General features: G+C 33.5%; 1 protein-coding gene across 1 annotated transcript in view; it reads right to left on the bottom strand.

Annotated features, from left to right (window-relative positions):
- Positions 1–22,098, bottom strand: part of LOC135143119 (heparan sulfate 2-O-sulfotransferase pipe) — a 268,339-nt gene that overhangs the window by 122,573 nt on the left and 123,668 nt on the right. The window lies entirely within an intron of this gene.

The raw sequence follows: 22,098 nt of genomic DNA, 5'->3' as shown, positions 1-22,098 counted from the left end.
GGCGCTTCAAAATACCGCGCTGGGGTTGATTCTTAATGGCAGTTTTGGGCATTTAAGAAATTCCCGTCATCGCAAGATTAGTTTGAGCAAAATTATTTCTCATTTCTTGGAAGTTGAAACCGTCAAAACCGGAAGCGGGTTATTAAGCAAAGGTTTTAAAACCTCTCTTTGTGCAACCCCTTTTCAAAATACCAGCGGCCATTCACCCGATGGTCGTTTCGTAATTAAACTCCTCTTTTCGGAAAAGTTGGGTCGTTCCACCGTCCCTTATTTCAAAAATCCACCTCAAGTAAGAAATTCCCAAGAAGGGGTTCTCCAACCGTTATGGTTCGCAGAGGGTCGTAATCATAAACTTACCGAGGGTTTTATTGTCTTTCTAAGGAAGTACCTAGACCTTGTACACCTGAAGGTACTTAACGGAAATTCCTTAAATAATCCTAGTTACCTGCCACACAATTGTGTTTACAATCCCTACATTTCTTCCATTAAATTCTGCAAGGTTTTTGACCGTTCAAATCTTAGCTCAAACAATTCAAGCCTAAACGACAACTCATTAACAGCCCCCGTTTTGCAGTCCGAACCTTTCACAATTCTAATTCAATTTCGTTTGCCCCAATTTATCAACACATGTGATATATCGAAGATGTACCGGTGTGGTTGGCTTCACTCTGACGACCGCAATTATCAAAAAATCATGTGGCTAGAATCTCCTGAACACAATCATTGGTTTTATGTCGATAAGGCATTGTTCGTTTCAAATTCTTTAGTCAAATTAATCGAGCCCAAAGACGACTTAAAGACCGTTCTAGCGAAGGCAAGTTCCAAGATAAGTAAATGGTCGTCTAATTGTCCTGATATACAAGAATGCGCTCAGGCTACATCCAACAGTAATCGTTTAATAACTGACAAACAATACAATAATAAAACTTTAGATATCAGGTGGGATAACCAAAAAGAATCGTTTTTATATGCAGCATTCATTAGTCACGACGTCACAAATTTCGTAAGTACTAAGCGCAAGCTAAGCGAATTGCTATTAGGGAAAGAATTTCAGAATAAGCTAAAACCAGAAAATATCAAATGGACTTTAATTCCCCCGCGTGGGCCCAATTTTGGTGGTTTGTGGGTAGCGTGGATTAAATCCGTAAAAACTTACATCAAGCGCGTTATCGGGTACAACCATCTAACGTGCGAGATGATGTATGCGCTTTTGGTCAGGATTGAAGCTGTCCTGAATTCGCACCCTGTGACGCCGCTTTCCAGCGACGTTACTAATTCAGCCGCACTGACTCCAGGCCATTGTCTTGTTGGCCATCCATTGACAACTCCAGTAGAAAAGGAATACACTACTATTCCTGTCAACATCCTTTCCCGTTGGCAATTGAGTGAATCCTGTCGCCAACATTTTTGGAAGCGCTGGTCCGCGGAATATCATACGACGCTGCAGGGGAGATCCAGGTGGAAAACCCCCTCAAGAAACGTTCCCGGCACTGGAGCTCTAGTACTACCGATCAAAGAGGACAACCGGCTTCCCGTTGCAGTGGCGATTCCAACGAATAGTGCAAGTCCATCGCGGCAAAGACGATCTTGTTCGCGTAGTGTTTGTGCAGTGTCGAAATTGCATTATAAAGTGCGCCAATTCGGAAACGGCATTTCCATTTACTAATTCGGGTTCTGGTTATCTGTTAACTCATTACATACACACTATTGTAAATAAAGTTTGTCCACTCGTATTGTACCTGATAAAGAGTTGTAAATCTCTCTTTCAGGTGTATTCCAAGTACCTATAAATTATATTCATTCTTATTGTATGTGGGCAAGTGTTGTAAATCGCTATTCTTAGTTTATTGCCCATATGGTATAATCACTGTGAATCCATTCTATACAATGTTAATTGTAGTAAATCTTACTCATGTATTCTCATTCGAATTGATCATTACGATATCATGTTATCATTCTAACATTCTATTATTTTGGTATTAAAACAATGTAATTGTTTCAAGGCGGGGGGTATGTTAGTGCCTCTGGCGGGGACCTGTTTCACCCCTCTCCACCCGTAAGGGTGGGAGCCAGGGCCACCACCACCTTGAAACACAGGGAACATTCATTCACTATTCATCATTCACTCTTCAAGCACTCTTCAAGCGGTTAACATAGTCTTTATATTCAATCTCTGGACCTAACGGTCATAATATCGTACTCGCTCTAGAACACACTTGTTATTTATTTAATAAAACTATAAAACGACTGTCCGCTGCTCTTATTCATAATCCATCAAACTTAACAATATCAATGTTTCGTTCTGATTTAAATGCGATTTTTGGAAGATATTTTCATCGGATGGTTGGTTGTAAATAACGTTAGTTGGTACAGTGAAAGTTCTGCTATCATCATTATTTCTTACACCAATATTTGATAGGCGTTTTTCAAGTCCTGTGGTGTTTAAAGTCTGTGAAGGTCTCTGCGTATTCATCGACATTTTTAATACATTAATTTTTAAGTCGTATATGTCACTTTGTAATTTATTTATTAGTGTATTTTGCGATATTATTAAGGTTTTGCAGTTTACGAGCTCGTCAAGCAATATAGATATTTGATCGTTGCATGCGCACTCGATATTTTTATCTTTAAAAAAATTTGAGAGACTTTCATTTATTGCACTTTGTAATTCAGCACTGGTGTCGGACACCTTCTTGGGCTTTGGACCCATAATTATTGAATCAAATAATTCGATTTAATGAACTATTTTCGGAGCAACAACAAGCACGTCTACACTCGTTCACAGTTCAATATACAATATTGAACTGATATACAGGGTGTCTCGGAAATAAGTACATTAATTTTAACCAGTAACAGAACTCGTGAAACGGAACAACTTTTTTATCTAGCATTTTTTCGAAAACTCAAGTCGAATTTTGAATTTTCCCACCCATATATTCACGAGCCGTCTATGTTCACCTTAAATAATAACTTAAATAATAGCAACACTACAACAATGAAGAAGGTACCGTAGCAACCGTTTTGACACTGACAATCATTTTTATGTCAATGTTTTTATTAAACGTTGTCTCTTTAAAGTTTGTTTGGCACAAATTTCTAATTTATAGACGAAATGTGTTGAAATGGCTTTGTTTTCAAATCTGGAATGCACCGATATCGTTTTAACGTACGGTGAAGCTCCGGGAAACGGCACTCGCGCCCAACGAATTTTTTCAGAAAACCTCCCAAATCGTCTGCCAAATGTGCGCAGTTTTAAGAACGTTGCTGTATTTTCGAGAGTACGGATCTTTTAAACCGGCACCTCAGAATCGGGGTAAGTTACGTAGTAATAGAATTGCTAATACTGAAGATGCTGTTTTGAAGAGTGTCGAAGCTCGACCGGGCACTAGCACGTATCACTGTCTAGTGTGATGTATCGGAGAGTAGTATTTGGAGGATACTCAGAGAACAAATGTACCCCTTTCAGGACCAGAAAGTTCAGTTATTGAAACTAACAGACTTACCACGTAGGCAAAACTTTTGTGAGTGGGTTAATAGAAAAATAAACGAACAAGCAAATTTTGTATCTCTTATACCATCAACTGATGAGGTCGGTTACACGAGGGAAGGTGTTCAACCCACATTTGGGCCGATGAAATTCCGTACGCCATTAGGGAGCAGGATTTTCAATTTCTCTCTAAATGTTTGTCACATTGACAAGATTAGGAAAATACGTATCCTAGTAACTGTTTTTGACCATAAATTATTAATTTTAATAATTATTAGTGTCCATGGGTGACTGAGGATCCATGGGCGGGTAACCTTAATTGGGGTATAACTTTAACAATTTTTAACTTGATAATTAAAAAGTTCTTGACAAAACTCTACTAAAAAAAGTTTTTGAGTTCAATGAGCTCTATAACTGATTAAAATTAATGTACTTATTTCTGAGGCACCCTGTATAGTTGGATTCATGTATTTTTTTACACACGTGACCAAAAGCTAACGTCCGAACTAATAACTGTTACTTTGTAGTAATTAGTCAAAAAGATGACAATGTTCATAACGTCAACATGACACAAATGTATAGGTTCAGGCAGGTCTTTTGGTTTCGGTGCTTTCCAATTGGGCCGTGATTTTGTTGGACTGGGAAGCACGCCAAGTCTTTCTTTTAATCTTTGAAACCGTTCGGCGAGTAACACGTAGAACATCTGCAACTCGCTAAAAATTTGAGCGAAATTATTAACCATGAACCTTCAAGTGGTTTTTACTTACTTGTTCTGTACCATTTAATGAGATTAGAGGACCACCGTTTTCCTTCTCAAGAGCAAAATACTCCTGGGCACGGGAACTCAAACGTTTGCCCTCCAGTTGTAGACCAAACACGAACAAGAAATAAGATAACAAAACATAAAAAATAGGACAACGAAACAAGAATCCTAACAACCAACGAACTTTACGAAGAACTGAATAGAAAACTTGAATAGAACAACGAAAAACTGCGATTAACCACTCTGAGTAAAACCAAAAATGACAGTGACGTTTGATGAAAAATCGATGAATTATTAACAGTCACTAGATTGACTACATCAGTGCCTGTCGCACTATGTGGACGCATTTATTACGTATTTTATCTTTTTCTAATTCAAGGAACGTGGAAGAGAATAACTGACGTAGAGCGTAATTTGGCCTAATTTCGGTAGACATACTATTTGTCTGGCTCTTCGTTTTTGTAATCCTTAAAACAAAGATTCTTATGGTAGGTGCTGTCTGAGCTTGTATGATACTTCGGTCACGTGTGTCAAAAGATACATGAATCCAACTATATACAGAATTCATTAGCAAACAAAACGAATATTGACAGCAATAAATGATGAAGACAACAGCAGCAAATTTGTTAATTGCCCTAGTATTTCTAACAAAATCGTGAACTTTGATTAGAATAATGCAATGGAAAACCGTGAATTTCGGTTCGAATAATGCCTTGAATAATGCAGGTAATAATAGTCGCATGGAAAAAATTTCGTGAAATGGTATATTAATATTCGTAATTACATATTATTACAATCAATAATAAAAATAAGAGTTAAATTTTGTAACTTTTTGCCTTTTTTCAAACTTCTTTTTTTAGTAACTGACAAATTTATAATAATCTAGTAACTTAGACTTATATGCTTAGGGCTGTTTGCACCACTTGTAATTAAAGTTAACTAAAACTTTAACCTCCTAGAAACGATTGTTGATACAATTGTATCTAACAAAATTAACTACATATTAATTAAAATTAATCTGAATTCTAATCAATAATCATATAAGTGGAAGTCATTTAAACGTCACTTATATGACGTTTGAAGAAAACATAATTAAACTGTATAAAACAGGCAACAGTTCCTCGAAAAATGCATGTGAAAGCTACTTTAACCTCACTTTTGACAGAAGATATTTTTCGTGAGAGGCCAATACTACTTTGCTACTTTAAAAAGCTTGTAACTATAATAACTTATTAAAATCTATAATTTAAAAAAAAATAATTTTGTCTTGCTATTTTGCCTTTATGACCATAACTGGTTGTAAAGTAGTCATAAATAGGGCTTTTTCTTTTTTCCATCGTCTACAGATATAGAATCCTCCAAAGAAAAAATAAATTATGGCCAATTTTTACATTTTACTATCTGCTTTTATCTTTTTACTCCACCTTTGACGAGTAAAGTGTATTCACGACTTTGGTTATGTCTGCAGATGTGTGCGGGAAATTTGAAGTAAGTTTCATGAAATTTATGGAAGGAGTGAAATATTTCAGTGAAATAAAATATTTCACGTTTACAATACTACCTCTAAAATAGGTACCTACGGATCTTATTGTTGTATATATCCATAATATTTGGCAAATATTTTTAATTAAATAATAAAAAATTGGTCTAAAATCATTTAGACCGCTTCCTTGAAAAAGTATAAAATTTAATTTTCGAATGTTATTTTTTTATGATACGCCCTATAATTTACAATAAAGTTATATATGTTGCCATTCGCCCGATGGACCCTGTTACAGCTATGGGTTACGCCACTGTTTTCAACTGCGTTTTTTCGTCGCCTTTATTACAATTTTTTGCTGGCCCTTGAGTACGCGACGTCTTCCGCTATAACTTGTTTTGAGTGGAAGGGATGAGCGATACCCAAGTCTGGTGCAATGGTGCAATATATCCGTTTATTCCAGCGGTCTTCAAACTTTCTTGAGTAGTGGAACCCCTTGGATTGTGTTATTATTTTTGGGAACCCATAGGTTAATATAGAAAAAAAGTATAAAATTTAATTTTCGAATATTATTTTTTTTAGGATAAGCTCTATAACTTACAATAAAGTTATATATGTCGATTGTTAAAGTACAGAAACACATGCATGTTATGCGTATATTTCAAGTAAGTGTTTCCATAAGAAAATTTTGTCATGACGTCATCAACATTTCAGCAAGGACATGTATACAAATTTGTATAGGGGTAGTGTAATACTAGTAATAACAGTACTGTGTACAGAAATTTTCGGGAAAGTCGGATGAACTGTTCTTGAGTTGACCAGTAAAGTAGATTGCTTCATTCTTAATTTTTTCAGTCACCCTGTATGAGTAAATTTTATTCTGCAAATTTAATATTTTTTTTCTAACACTGACATTTTAAATCGCTTCTAAGATTCATTTAAGCTCGACCAAAAAGGTATCTATAAATCCACTGTTCTTTATAAAGTACGTCGTCAATGGTAACGTCCTTTATACTATTTAAAGTACGCTGGTTCATTTTTCGTAACATTTATTTATTGAATACAAAACTACAATTATTAAAATATAAATTTCCATTACTCTTGAAGGGTGAACTCTTGTTGTTGATGTTGGTTGTCTCTGCTACTTTCGAAGGCGGAATCCAGCTTTGTACATCTAATCTGGTTGCTGACCTGTACATTGGAATCGTCGCTACAACTGTTTAAAAAATTTAAAAATGCTAAATGTCTAGGTGATATATGATAGATGAGCATAAACCCAGCCTAAAACTGGTACTTACGCTTGCATCAAGGAAAGTCCGAATAACGTCTTCCGTCACTTTTTACACCTTTTTCTGACGTCCACTGATTAAAAGCCACGTACACCTTCTCATAAGCGTTTTTTGATTTTGCGGGTAATAATTTAGTGCGTAATTCATTGGCTTTTTCTAATATTCCGATTGAAAGGCGTTCACACATTTTAACGAACAACATTTTTTTGCAAAATTTGTTGATACTATTACCATGACTACTACCCACGGCAGCCTCAAGAAACATTTTGCCTCACTAAAAATCTCCCGATAAAATATTAATAACAGACGATTTCGGATCAAATAAGCTTCAGTGTTAGAAAAAATATTGAAGATAACACGGTGTTTTATAGTTAAAAGGACTCGGTCCCATTAAAACCTCGCTCCCTTCGGTCGCTCGGATTTAAACTGGGACCGCGTCCTTTAAAGCACCTAGTTATCTTAATAGCTATTTATGATAATAAGTTACAATAAAGTTATATAGGGATTGTTAAAGTACAGATAGAGAAGCATAGTATGCGTATGTTTCTATAAGTTTTTCGATAACAAAAGTTTGTGATGACGTCTTCAAAATTTTAGTAAGATTGATTAATAAAATAGATTGCGTCATTGGTTAATTTTTTTTGAATCACCTGTATAAGTAATTAAAAACTTTTGAACCACAAACATAAAGACACAATGCTCTGTATATTTTAAGTAGGAATTATTTGGCAAAATTTTGAGATGACGTCATCATTTTGGAACGGGATAAAAGATAAATTTTGATATCATGCTTACGATGACCTTAAAACGCCTGCAAGATTTCAGAGCATTCGGTTTTGTAGTTTCAAAGTTACATTGCGAAACGTTGTTATACAATTTTAACTTTCCCGAAAATTTCAGTATACTATTATGACATTGACCCTATCCAAACTGAAACTATAGATCATATAATAAATAGATACCAATACTCAAACTGAAACCTGTGACTAGACATGAAGCTATCTGTTGTCGTTTTCTACGTCAAGGGGAGTAATATAATGCTATCCTTGTGTGATCACCACATCTTCATCTTTGTTATATGCATTTCATCTGTATATGTCTATTTCACGTCGATCCTTGTATTGCACCAGCGCAACAAATCGCTTTTCACAGATGTTTCTTCTAACCTGTCTTTCGAGTTCTCGTAAGAAAAACAATTTTAGAATTTAGAACAAAGATCCTATTTTAATAAGTGATGTAATCATAACGGATCACAATCGCTGCCCAATAATTTACTATTCTTTCGTTATCTATAGTCTTTGCCATTTCTAATGAAACACCACCTGTTAATCGTAAATTTGGCATCGTTCATATTCAGACAATTTTCGAATTAAAAGCAGTTGTCGAAACCTGTTACCGATTGCTAAATTTTAAGGGGACTCGCTAGACGAGGTTTAAAATTTTTTTGTTTTTTTGTATGAAAAAATGATATTAATATAGATGTATCATACATCAAACTGCAGCTTTTTTCATATTCTAGAGCGCGGAGACCAGTTCAATCAACTAAAAAAATATGGCTGAGAAATATCGTAAAAAAAGCACCATTGTATGTTTTCTTTTCAAGTTTTTTGAGTCATAACCATCATAGAATCGCTTGAAAATTCGCACATGGATAAAACATCACTTTTTACAGGGCACAGAGTCATTAAATGTTTGTTAGTGGTACAATTTGTTTAAATAATAATGTGTTTATTAAAATCAAAATATACCACAAATTAATGCAAAATACGTAGAATAATTTTAACAGGAATATCAGAGGAAAATTAATGATCTATTGGTTAGCAGAGTTTTTAACAAAAACTAACAATTATTGAAAAAAATGGGTATCAATTCGACAGATTTTGAGCCGTTAGTTCAGTACTTTGCCGATAGGAGCGCCGCTAAAATTTACGGAAGCGACTTTCCAGGTAAAACCCTTATCGCCTGCTCTACCATAAGTTGATTGTTAGGGTTCTCGGCTGATTTTTCTAATTTATGGAAAGGAACTCAATTTTATAACCAGCCGCCAGGACCGGCCGTAGTAATCTATTGTTAAGGAAATTAATTTTTACGCAATGAGGTACTACCATAAAACCGAATTAAAACTGGGGAACTATAATATTTTTACTCCAATCAGGATCCTGAATTCAATACACATGATTACTAAAAATTCATTGTAATATTATTGTTAATATATATTTTGCTTTCTTAATTGATAAAACTAATAAGCATATTTATAATAATAATAAAAAATATATAAAATACATCTTTTGTTTAACACGTATAAGTAGCTAAGTGTATCTACTACTTATCCCAGAAAGGAGGTGTTGTAAAAAAGCCCTACGCCCACTAACTTCTACCTTAATTGTTTACTCGAAAAAAGTGCTCGTATGTTTTCATTTGCCGAGAGATCATTTTCGAAATATATTTATGATAAAAATATGCAAGTCTTGGTGATGAAAAATGTACTCCTAATAAATTATTAAAATACATAAAAAAATAGAAACAAATTTTATTTATTTAAAAAAATCTCTCGCAAAGGCAGGTTCCTCTTTCTTCTTAAATCAATTATTTCGGGCAATAATGCGCCAAAGTAAAATCTGCCAAGTTTATCTGCCATCTTTTTATATATTTCTTCGTTTTTTACTTCCCGAGCGTAAGCAAAGGAAGTATTGTAATCGAGTCCGTCGGCCGACTCTCTACTTTTACGTTTTCTCGATCTTTCATGACCCCTAGAAGACGAAGAAATAGGTCTCCCATTTCCGTCTGTCTGTCCGTCTGTCCGTCTGTCCGTCTGTCCGTCTGTCCGTCCGTCTGTCCGTCTGTCCGTCTGTCCGTCCGTCTGTCCGTCTGTCCGTCTGTTGTCCCGGATTTTTATTAGACAGATAATCTCCGAAAGTACTCGACCGATTGTTGTGAAATTTTGTACTTATATTAAGAATATCATGTAGATGGTAAAACGCTAACCAAAATTTGTCTAATCATCCCCACCACTAATGCGATGACGTCACTTCAAAATTGTACATAGTAAATGGGTTTTCAATTGTATAAAATAACATAGTCCTACACATGTAGTTTACAACTCTGAATCGACTTTTCACCCGAAACGTCCAGATTTTTGGAAAAAAAATCAAAACTATAAAACAACATTTTGAAATTTAATTTTTAATCTGCTAACCAGAATGCTTTGAAATGTTGCAGATGTTTTAAGGCTATAAAGAGCATCATAAATCTTTAGTCAAAAAATATTTGCTTATCCCCTCCAAAAACTTGATGACGTCAGCTCAAAAGTTTGTGGAATAAATCATATCTAAAATGTACAAAATATGATGAGTCTGTACTTGTGATCTATCACTCCATTCATATTTTTTGGATTTGCATATACAGGGTGACTCAAAAAAATTAATGAATGCGTAAATATATTTTATTGATTTAATCAGGAACTACAAAACCGAATGCTCTGAAATCTTGCAGATGTTTTAAGGTCATAAAGAGCATAATAAATGTTTAGTCAAAATATATTTGCTTATCCCCTCCAAAAACTTGATGACGTCAGCTCGAAAGTTTGCCGAATAAATCATATCTAAAATGTACAAAATATGATGAGGCTGTACTTGTCATTTATCACTCCATTCATATTTTTTGGATTTGCATATACAGAGTGACTCAAAAAAATTAATGAATGCGTAAATATATTTTATTGATTTAATCAGGAACTACAAAACGGAATGCTCTGACATCTTGCAGATGTTTTAAGGTTATAAAGAGCATAATAAATGTTTAGTCAAAATATATTTGCTTATCCCCTCCAAAAACTTGATGACGTCAGCTCGAAAATTTGCCGAATAAATCATATCTAAAATGTACAAAATATGATCAGTCTGTACTTGTGATCTATCACTCCATTCATATTTTTTGGATTTGCATATACAGGGTGATTCAAGAAAATAAATGAAAGCGTAAATTTATTTTACTGATTTACTCAGGAACTACAAAACCGAATGCTTCGAAATCTTGAAGATATTTTAAAATTATCATAAGCATGGTAAATTTTTGATCAAAACGCATTTGGTCGTCCCCCCTAAAAAATTTATGATGTCACCACAAAATTTTGCTGAAAAAATCCTATCTAAAATGTACAAAATATGGTGAGTCTCTTCTTGTGATTTATCATTCCATTCAAATTTTTTCGATTTGCATATACAGGGTGACTCAAAAAAATTAATGAATGCGTAAATTTATTTTATTGATTTAATCAGGAACTACAAAACCGAATGCTTTGAAATCTTGCAGATGTTTTAAGGTTATAAAGAGCATAATAAATTTTTAGTCAAAATATATTTGGTTATCTTCTACAAAAAACTGATGACGTCAGCTCAAAAGTTTGCCGAATAAATCGTATCTAAAATGTACAAAATATGATGAGTCTGTACTTGTGATTTATCATTCCAATCATATTTTTGGATTTGCATATGCAGGGTGACTCAAAAAAATTAATGAAGGCGTGAATTTATTTTATCGATTTAATCAGGAATTAGAAAACCGAATGCTTTGAAATCTTGGGAATATTTTAAAGTTATTATAAGCATGGTAAACTTTTGTTCAAAATGTATTTGTTCATCCCTCCTAAAAAAATTGATGACGTCACCCTTAAATTTTGCTGAATAAATCCTATCTAAAATGCAAAAAATATGATGAGTTTGTACTTGTGATTTATCATTCCATTCATATTTTTTAGATTTTCTTAAGAGGTGGTTCAAAAAAAATTAATGAAGTCAATTTATTTTATTGATTAAATTAAAGGCAACACTTATTATTAGTATTACACCCCAACCAACCCAATTTGTTAGACACAAAATTTGTTAAAGGAAAAACTCGGTTGAAACATAAGGGTAGCACGCTTATTTACATCGACTTTAACATTACAGACCTGCATTTGTTCACTTGGTTCCGCGAATGTGAAATAGACATGTTTATAATCAACCAATTCTGAATTTCACCGTCAAGAATTAAAATAAAACCCAATGTTTTATATAATAAGCGGAAGTCGAAGCAATAAAACCGATGGTCATTTTGTTTACAGTTTCTCTGTTTGGCTCTAACGTATGCTGTTACGCTTGTCATCTTAAATTAAGAATGTTTATACATAAACGATTTTCAGTTGCCGTATACGTGAGTAAATTGTTTCGTTATTTTATTGATTATAAAAAATCAATATTCAAAACGACCCAATTCATTTTCCCGAAAATTTGGGAATACAATAATTTTATTCTTAGTATTACACTACATCTATCCCAACTGATATCCGTGTCCTTGCAAAAATGTTGATGACGTCATCGCAATTTTAAATTCCCACTACAAAAATGTAATGAGAAAAAAACACAATAGGCATGCAGTCGTCAAGTTTCCGACAGCGAGGGAAGTACTGTCTAAACTCTTTAGACCAATTTTTTCTATATTAATTCCTTTGGGTGTCCACACAACAAAATAAACTTGTGAAATACCAGTAACAAGCATTTGTCCCTGGACCTGAAAGTAGTAATCATGATTTTTTTTTTTAGTTTCAATTCTCTGTTTGTCAATGTACAAAATTTGATTATTTGTTTTCTAATCGCTTCTTCGGGAGACAAATCTTGCAATTTTGAAGGGCATTTAATTTCGACTAATGCACTCCTATCCTCTAGAACCCTGTCTGGACTAGCAGCCAAGTAAGGAAATTGTTTTGAAATAAACAAGCCACACCGTTCAATTTTTATATTTTTATTTATTTCAAAACACTTGACAGCTTTTTCCTCATTTTGTTGTCCATAGTATGCATGATTATTACGTCTAAATTCAGTGGCGGCTGGTGGGTCAAAATTTCGGGTCGGCCAAATATTTTGAGTCTACACCTTGGTGTTATATATTTTCGTAATGTATGGCCGCTACTCGTTAACCACTGACACTTTACGTTCCAGGATGTACAAAACATTTCAAATGTTTCGACCTGTTAAAATAATTTTTTATAAGAAATTGACAATGTCAGTTTGATTCCAAATACTATTAATCCTTAATTCTACTTGTTCTGCTTTATCATTAATTGAGAACCACCGAAAACATTATTTTTACTGAGTTCCGCGTCGACCGGCGGCTATACGGCTTGCCGACCCCGGACATTCACAATTAAATAATAATAATTAAATAATGACATGCAGTTAAAAAATATAAAAAAAGTAATAATAAAAGTACCAACTGTTAACTCTCTTCATTTACATTTATTTTTTTTTAAATGTATATGACAAATTGTCAAATAAATTAATTGAATAATTGAAAAATTAAAATGATTTAAAACTTTAAATTCGTTTCTGAAATATCTGAAAACGCTTAGATGCTAAAAATACAGAAAAAGCGCATTTATGTTGTAGCAAAGTTATGTACGAAAAATAAAATTTTAGATAATTTAATGTAATTTTTTTCGTTTATTATTCATACACAGGAAAATGTATTAAATCGACAATTTTTATTTAAAAAAAATAGTATGCACTGAAGAACATCGAAGCCGTTATTGTTTTGTAATTTTGTTAGCTATCTTAAATATTAAGGGTTTTAAAAACTAAATTCGCGTTGCTGGGTACGGCGAAGGAGGATTTCGCCGGACCTGGCGCAACATACGTTCCGCCAGGTCTTTGTCTACTACAGTGTAGTAGACAAAGAGAACGATGAAACCGTAAGCTGCTGCGAAGTCGAAACATCGAGCATTATGCATTCCTGGATACGACGTGCCGAAATCTCGCCGGCAAAACGTGTTTATCAGCATTTAAAATTAGCAACAAATGCTTTATTTTGTACCTACAATATAATAAAATCTATTTTTAATATACAGGGTGTTATTGAAATACATGGAAACAAAAAATCTGGTGAATGTAGGGAACCTAAGAAGTCAAATGAACGTTTGTTGTTTTAGTAAAATTTTGAAAGGAAAATTTAACCCCTATCCAAACATTCATTCCTCCACTGATAAATAATGGTTTCACGAAAAAATGTGAAACCTAGTAACTGAAAACTGCCGAGGTGTAACTACTGTTGCTATTAATTTATTGCTAGCAACAAATAAACAATGACAATAATTAATGAACTGACAATTAAAACTTCAAAATCATAATTTAATCAACCATAAAATGAAACAAAACGTAACGTATGCAACTAGAGCAAATTTTCAAAATGTCCACCACCATTTCGTATACACGCTTCCGCACGTCTAATTGTTGGGTTCTGGTTATCATTTCGGGATGTGCTCTAATTTCAGCAGCTACATTTGTTATTCTGTTGAGGGTCCTCTCTATTTTTTTGGCATAGCCATTCACAAAAGCGAACTCTACGTGGCAGATCTTCTGGTTTAAAAATGCTGAACTCGTTGTACATGATAGGGGTGTAGGCCTTGTTCATGTAGAGTTCTCCACACCACAAAAGGTGAAACTCCCACTCGGTAAGACAATCGTCTAATGCTTATACCTGGATCGTTTTCAACGACATTCAAAATTTCTTCTTCGGCATCAAGTGTCCGTTCTGTCCTTTCACGACCACGATCACTAAAACGAGGTTGAAATTTCCCATTTTCTCGTAGACGCTGAACAACGTTAGCAAATGTTTTATGATTTGGCAATCTTCGTTCGGGAAATGCTTCTTGGTATAAACGTCGAGCTTCCAAGGAGTTTCCTAAGGCTTGTCCATACGTCAGAACCATGTCAGTCATTTCAGAATTAGAAAAATTCATTTTGTTCTTCCAAAAAATTGCAAAAACGTCAAAAAATGATGGGCTAATGAATGTACTGTCATGTTAACAAGCAACAATTTTACCTACTTTAAATTACTATAGTGATCAAATGTACCTTTAACATTTTTGGAATCAGTAGCGCACACGCAAATTTTAACAGATTTTCAATCAATTTTATCTCGAAAACTAAAGGATTTTTATTAGATCAATACTTGATGCATAAATTCTCTACATCGTGACCAATTACCTTAAAAAAAGTTTCCATCTATTTCAAAAATACCCTGTATATGATCTATCCTAACGTACATTCAAACTTTATTTCTTTTTTAATTTTCTAATTTCAACGCTTACTAAGTATTTTAAAATGACTGGTACGGCGTGGCCGACCCTGCCGCCCCTGACCAGTCCCCCCTGGTCTAAATGTACTGTACAACAGAGACTCCACAGTTTTAGCTGTTGCTGTAGTTGATCTAAGTTTGTAAAGCCGTGACTCTAATTTCTCTTTCTTTTGCCCAAATGTGCCTGTTGCCCACTGTCTATTTCAATTTGGTCTAAATTAAAAGATAATTTTCTCAAAAAAACCTCTTTGGTTGTCACAAATGTTTCTACATCCATGTCAGGATTATCTAAAAAATATTTAAACCATAATCGCAGTCGGCACCAGCATACGTACATTTTTTTACGACATACTTTGTCTAAGACGAGCTTGTTTCATAGACGAACAATATTTTTTTGTTATTAAACCAAGACCGTTTTAATCACAATATATTTACTTATCCCCTCTAAAAAATTGATGACGTCACCCTTAAATTTTGCTGAATAAATCCTATCTCAGTTGTATAAAATATGATGAGTCTCTTCTTGTGATTTATCATTCCATTCATGTTTTTTGGATTTGCATATACAGGATGACCCCAAAAATTAATGAATGCGTAAATTCATTTTATTGATTTAATCAGGAACTACAGAACCCAATGCTTTGAAATCTTGCAAATGTTTTAAGGTTATAAAGAATATAAATTTTTAGTCAAAATATATTTGCTTATCCCCTCCAAAAAACTGATGACGTCAGCTCAAAAGTTGGCCGAATAATCCTATTTAAAAGGTACAAAATATGATGAGTCTCTTCTTGTAATTTATCATTCCATTCATATTTTTTGCATTCGGATATACAGGGTGACTCAAAAAATTTAATGAATGCGCAAATTTATTTTATTGATTTAATCAGGAACTACAAAACCGAATGCTTTGACATCTAATGTGAAAAAAAAAAAACATAATAGGCATGCAGTCGTCACGTTTCCGATAGCGAAGGAAGTACTGTCTAAACTCTTTAGACCAATTTTTTTGCTTTTCCCATTTCTCCATTTCTCAATTTTTCAATGTTTCAGTTTGAGATTTTTTTCACTGTTTCGATTCTTTAATTTTCCTTCCATTTTTAGGTTTTTCAATATTTCAGCTTTGGAATTTTGCAATATTTCGTTTCTTCAATTTTTCAAATTTTTGATATTGTGTTTTCTCGGTTTTTAAATTTTTCGATATTTTAATTTTTCAGTTTTTAAAGTTTTAGGTTTTTAGATTTCTTACTATCTGGACTTTTCGATTTTTCAGTTCCATGATTTTTCAATTTGTCGAATTTTTTAATTTTAGATTTTTTGTTTTCTTTGATATTTTAAGTTCTCGATCATTCGATTTTCTGAGTTTTCAGGCTTAGATTTTTTTGTTGTTCAATTCTTGGATTTTTAAAATTTTTGTTTTTTAAATTTTCCTATTTATCAACTTACTGGGATTTCAATGTTTTGATTTTTTGATTGTTCAATTTCTCGTTTAAAAATAGAACTGTGCATTTAATTTGTTCCATTATCTAAATAACAAGAAAACGGTATTAATAATACATTTAGGCGAATAAACTAATAGACGGGCTTGATAAGCCTTGTTTGCTCTACAGTGTCTAAATTGTGTTTGAATAGTATAATAATTATCTCGAATATTAAAATTAATATCTCAAAAGAATACGAGAAATGATTATTCTGTGGTGAAGGTATGTTGTGGGCCGCCTGTCATAAATTATCATTATTCTTCATTATCGGCTTACGATGTTTTTATGACCCACGTCCGGTAGTCGTCTATCCCAGCGCGTCAGGTAGATTTAGAGAAGAATTGCTGGTTGCGTTTAAGGCAACAAATGGCGCCCAATTCAAATTTGTCTCTCGTCTAGCGTTCCCCCTTAAGCAAAATCAACAGGTGGTGTTTCAATAGAAATGGCAAAGACAATACTGTGAATTATTTATAAAATCAAGCTGTCAACATCTTTCGTACGAAGTTAGTTCAGACATACTTCCTAAAATTTAGGCGCACAAAATTCAAATAGTGATCAGACAAAGATAGCTTCATTGTAATCCCTCTATGCACAAGAGATATGTATGACAGGAGGATGTCGTCACAGGCTCTGCTAGGGAAAGAACTTGGCATGGTGGTATCTATGGGCAAAACGCAATTTCTTTCCCATTGTTCCTTTCTCCTTCTCTATATTTTTTTCTTCTTGAATTTAGTTTTGCATTCTTTTTCTATTTGGTTTCGAAATTGCTCTTAGTAGTAAAATCTAGCGTAGTGTGCTTGAAGTGGATTCAAGCTCTAGTAGTAAAATCTAAGGCAAAACGCAATTTCTTTCCCATTGTTCCTTTCTCCCTCTCTATATTTTTTCTTCTTGAATTTAGTTTTGCATTCTTTTTCTATTTGGTTTCGAAATTGCTCTTAGTAGTAAAATCTAACGTAGTATGCTTCAAGTGGATTCAAGCTCTAGTAGTAAAATCTAAGGCAAAACGCAATTTCTTTCCCATTGTTCCTTTCTCCTTCTCTATATTTTTTTCTTCTTGAATTTAGTTTTGCATTCTTTTTCTATTTGGTTTCGAAATTGCTCTTAGTAGTAAAATCTAGCGTAGTATGCTTGAAGTGGATTCAAGCTCTAGTAGTAAAATCTACCGCAAAATGCAATTTCTCTCTTTTCTTATCATCCCTTGTTCTTTCTCGGCATTTTCCCCTACTCTTATTTTTCAAATGAACTAGCCCGATTTAGATCCACAAAAGACCTGAATTAAAGAATTTTAGCGAACCACGGTCATAGAGCAGAGGAGGTGGAAAGTTTGCGTTTCTGATATCAGTTAAGTTACGTTATTGATAATAAAAAAAGGTCGTTGTTATTATTTTTATTTATAGTTTTTATTTAATTTTTTGAAAGAGACGAGTAATAGAATTTTAGAATAGTAAGGGGGAAAAGGGAGTGTGAAAAAAAAACACATAACAAGTGAAGATAGATGCCGAACTAAGAAATTTCAAATTATTTTATAATTTGCGAAAGTAATTCCAAATCACGCAATAAATCATTCTAGTTATAGTAAAATTGGTCAATCCAAATAATTGCTGCACAAGCGAGGTTGTCAATTGCTCCATTCTGGTGGTGTTTTTATGTTCGTCCTTGTGTCTGAGCCTCGTCGCCAGGGTTGTCAGTCCCAATGAGATTGGCTGAGAGGAATTTATAGTGGGAAGAACGGTGACCTTGCAGTAGCAAGGAAGGTCCAGTTGGACAGTTATGGATAATCTTTGTCCAAGTTAGTGTAGATAATTTTTTTCGATGTTAGTAAAATCCAGACTCAGTGTTTTGTAATTTGGTCACTAGTAAATTTTAGTTTAGTTTAATTTTTGTTTGTTTGTGAATTTCCCTACTCTAGCGGAAAAATAGAACGTAACACTATATTAACAAAATACTAGTTATAGGTTAGGAATGAGTTAGAATTAGGTACATTTCATTTACAAAATAATTAATTACATCTGATGTCCAAACGTAACTAAATATTAAATTTTATGTACAAAATTAGTCTGTTCTTTCTTATTACCCGTTACTCGCCAATTTCTTTGCTTCGTCTAAGGTGCTTCCTTTATTTACGTTCAAAATTTATTTTGTTGACCCAAATTGTGTTTGCTTTCTTTTGTCTCTGTTGATTTGCGGTCTAGCCAGCCATTAAGGCGGCCACACACAGAGAGGGAAGACTGTGCAGTTAAAAGTGTGCACGCTTGTCGTAAGTTAAACCCGTACTCTCTAATTGCACACACACAGAGAGGGAAGACTGCGCAATCAAAAGTGTGCACGCTTGTAGAAAGTTATTACAGTGGCGTGCATTTGTATTATATAAAAAAAAACAATTGTAAAATAAGTCAGACGTCATTTAAAAATACGACGCTAATGAATTAAAACTCAAGCGTGCAGCGACTTGTCTCCACACACACTGAGTTTTCCCCGCGCAGTTATAATTGTGCACGCTAACAACAGACTTGACTGCACATGCCACATTCTTCCCCACACACTAGGAGTTTTAACTGTACCCTGTGGCACGTACATTCAAGTCTTGACTCTTCCCTCTCTGTGTGTGGCTGCCTTTAGGTGTTTTAACTTGTCCGTCCTTATTCATCCTTTGAAGATGATTCCACCATGGTGGTTGCCAATGTTCTAAATGTGCCTACATGCAGCTTATTTCCAAATTTGTCATTCCGTTCATTAACTGACTCCAATATGTTTTGGCAATTTAATCTCCATAGATTGTAACTTATTATCCTTGTCGACAATATCGATGTTTGGCAGCATAGGTTTAGATTGGTAGGTATACTCATTGTTTTTGTGGGACGCCGTCATTTTTCTTAACTTACCTATTTACAATGCTCCTTTCCGGCTGGAAAATCGCTTTTTATAATATTATTAGACTTCCAAATGTGACATTAAATTTAGAACTGCCACTTTGACGTTGCTTATAATGGCACTCCCGACGAGGGTGAATCCATGACTACAGACTATGGATGAGGATGAGACTGCTTGCTGATTATGAATTATAGTTAATATTAACAAGTACGATCAAGTCTTTACGTTTTTACCTATGAAATGCCTGTGAACTAAAAAAAAGACCTGCGGCGTCACGAAATTTTGACATTACAATTTAAGTTGCAAACATTTTTTTTTTATCAGACGTAATAAACGTTACGTATTTCAACATAAATCTTTGGAGTAAATTATTATATTAAAATGTTGGCCCACAAAATTTTGTATTTTACACGTCTTGAAAATGTTTTGGAAATTCTCGTAAATTTCTCGCATTTTCAAAATTGCATTTTCCAGACTTGTTAAACAAATAGCTATTGTATACGTTAATATTTATTTTTTGATTACTTGTACAGTATGTTTCAACGGTAGTAAGTCTTGTCTACTGGTTACTATAGATGAAACTATCTATATTGACAAAATTTGAAAATAGGCTTCTTTGATGCGTGATGAATTTTTTCAACATCTCAAATTTGATAAAACAAGCTAGAATTTTGTCTATCGTACAGAAAATTATGTATTACGAAGTTAAGAAGTTTACTGATCTCAGACAAATTGGTGACGTCCCTTCGCTGCGTCTCTAAACTTTTGCCTTTGACCAGAAAACCTCCCTTAGCGCTCTTAATACTTATTAATATACTAAGAACCAATTGTTTCAATTTTATATTAGCACTGTAGCCAGGATGAATGCCGCACTACTTATTTAATTCAATGAATGTGAAGAAACGCCGTACTTTACAAATGCTAAACTTCGTACTTTTATTCAATTTTAGCAAAGTGCGGAGAACTGTTTACCCTATATTCTCAAAAATTTGAAAATGCAGTGCTATTTTTATTAGTATTAGTATTCTATTCAAATTTATACAGTGGATATTTTTAACGCTGGCCTGGGGATTTAAGTGCTTCATCTGATTTGTAATTCACGCAATATCAGGTCAAATCTAGGAATGGAAGAATTCCATATTTTCTCATCATCACATCGCATCTTATCTTTAATTCGTCCATCATTGTCATTATCATCACAATAATAATACCATTGTTTAAGTATATTATAGTTGGACAACCTAATACAAATTTTACTTCGCCTAAATAGTGAGCTTTAGGACAAGGAATCCAGGGGGCGTGGGACAAATTTTTCGTCAAAGCGCATTTTCACTACAGTGAGCCAACGTATTAGATTTATTTTACTCTACATGAGATGGCGCCATCAAACATTAGCAAAGGCAAACACCCTTCACTCTGCTCTTATACGAGGAGTTATCCATAAATCCATAATTAACATTGTTCCGTAAACAGTAATGGGTATAAACATATATGTACAAAGTATGAAAATATACTTGACATAAAAAATATGAAGCAACGCGTTGTAACGTGATACGAAAGAATTGTATTTAAATGAATTTGACGCCTATTTTTATTTGACTATATCTGAAGACTGACAGAAACTTACCAAGGGTTTTTAAACTGGTATAATTGTTTAGTTTTACAAGATTAAAGTAAAACAAGATTTTAAGTAAAATTTAGATTCGTGGTGTTACAAAAATATTAACACAAAATGAAAATATATATTCAAAGTAAATAAACTTTCGGCGTTGACATTACAAATAATTATAAGACAGAAAAAAACGCATGAAGAACTTAAGAGGCATGTTTGTAATATCGAGTTGTTAAAGGTTGCTTTGAAGACTGTTTTTTTCAATGAAAATCAATTGCTGTTATCCTACGTTTTGGTAGATTTTGTTTCAAAAATACGAGATAACTAATTCTATCTTGAACTAGTTTCCGTAACTTCTAAAATTTAAAAAGGACACGCCGTTCTGCTGTAATAAAATCTAGAATAAGGTCAAAATCACACTAATATTACATCTGATTTTGTTAACCACATGAATATAATTTACATTAAAATAAGTTATAGACATTGTTTGAAATGTTTATTATATTTCGAAAACAAGATAAAATAAATAAATAAATAAATAAAATGTGCATCCGTGTCGAGTTTTCACCTCAGACATCATCAAGATTTTTGGAAAAAAATCAACATTTTCCAATTTATAATGTTATTTAAATTTTAAAAAGTAGCATAGTCCTGGGTTATAAATACGCTATTGAGATTTTTCGGCTTGTCGATTTCTCGATTTTTCAACTTTAAATCTCTCAATTTTTCAATATTTCAATTTTGGGTTTCTCCGATTCTTCCATTCTTCAAATTTTCTATTTCTCGATTTTTTTATTTTCCGATTTCTCAATCTTTCGATGTTTCAATGATACGATTTCTCAATTTTTGTCCTCTTCAATTTTACGGTTTTTAAATATTTCGATTTTTCAATTTTTCAAATTTTCACGTTTCTAAATTTTCAGTTTGCCGATTTCTAAAATATTTTTTTTTATTTGCCCATTTCTGGACTTCCTAAAGTTTCGATTTTTCACACCTTCAATTCTTC

The sequence above is a fragment of the Zophobas morio genome, unplaced genomic scaffold (genome assembly GCF_036711695.1).
Source record: "Zophobas morio isolate AGI-343-1 ecotype UQ-CSIRO unplaced genomic scaffold, CSIRO_AGI_Zmor_V1 ptg000058l, whole genome shotgun sequence".
Classification (NCBI taxonomy): domain Eukaryota; kingdom Metazoa; phylum Arthropoda; class Insecta; order Coleoptera; family Tenebrionidae; genus Zophobas; species Zophobas morio.
Note: the sequence above shows the minus strand (reverse complement) of the source record. Positions and strands in the feature narration are given on the sequence as shown.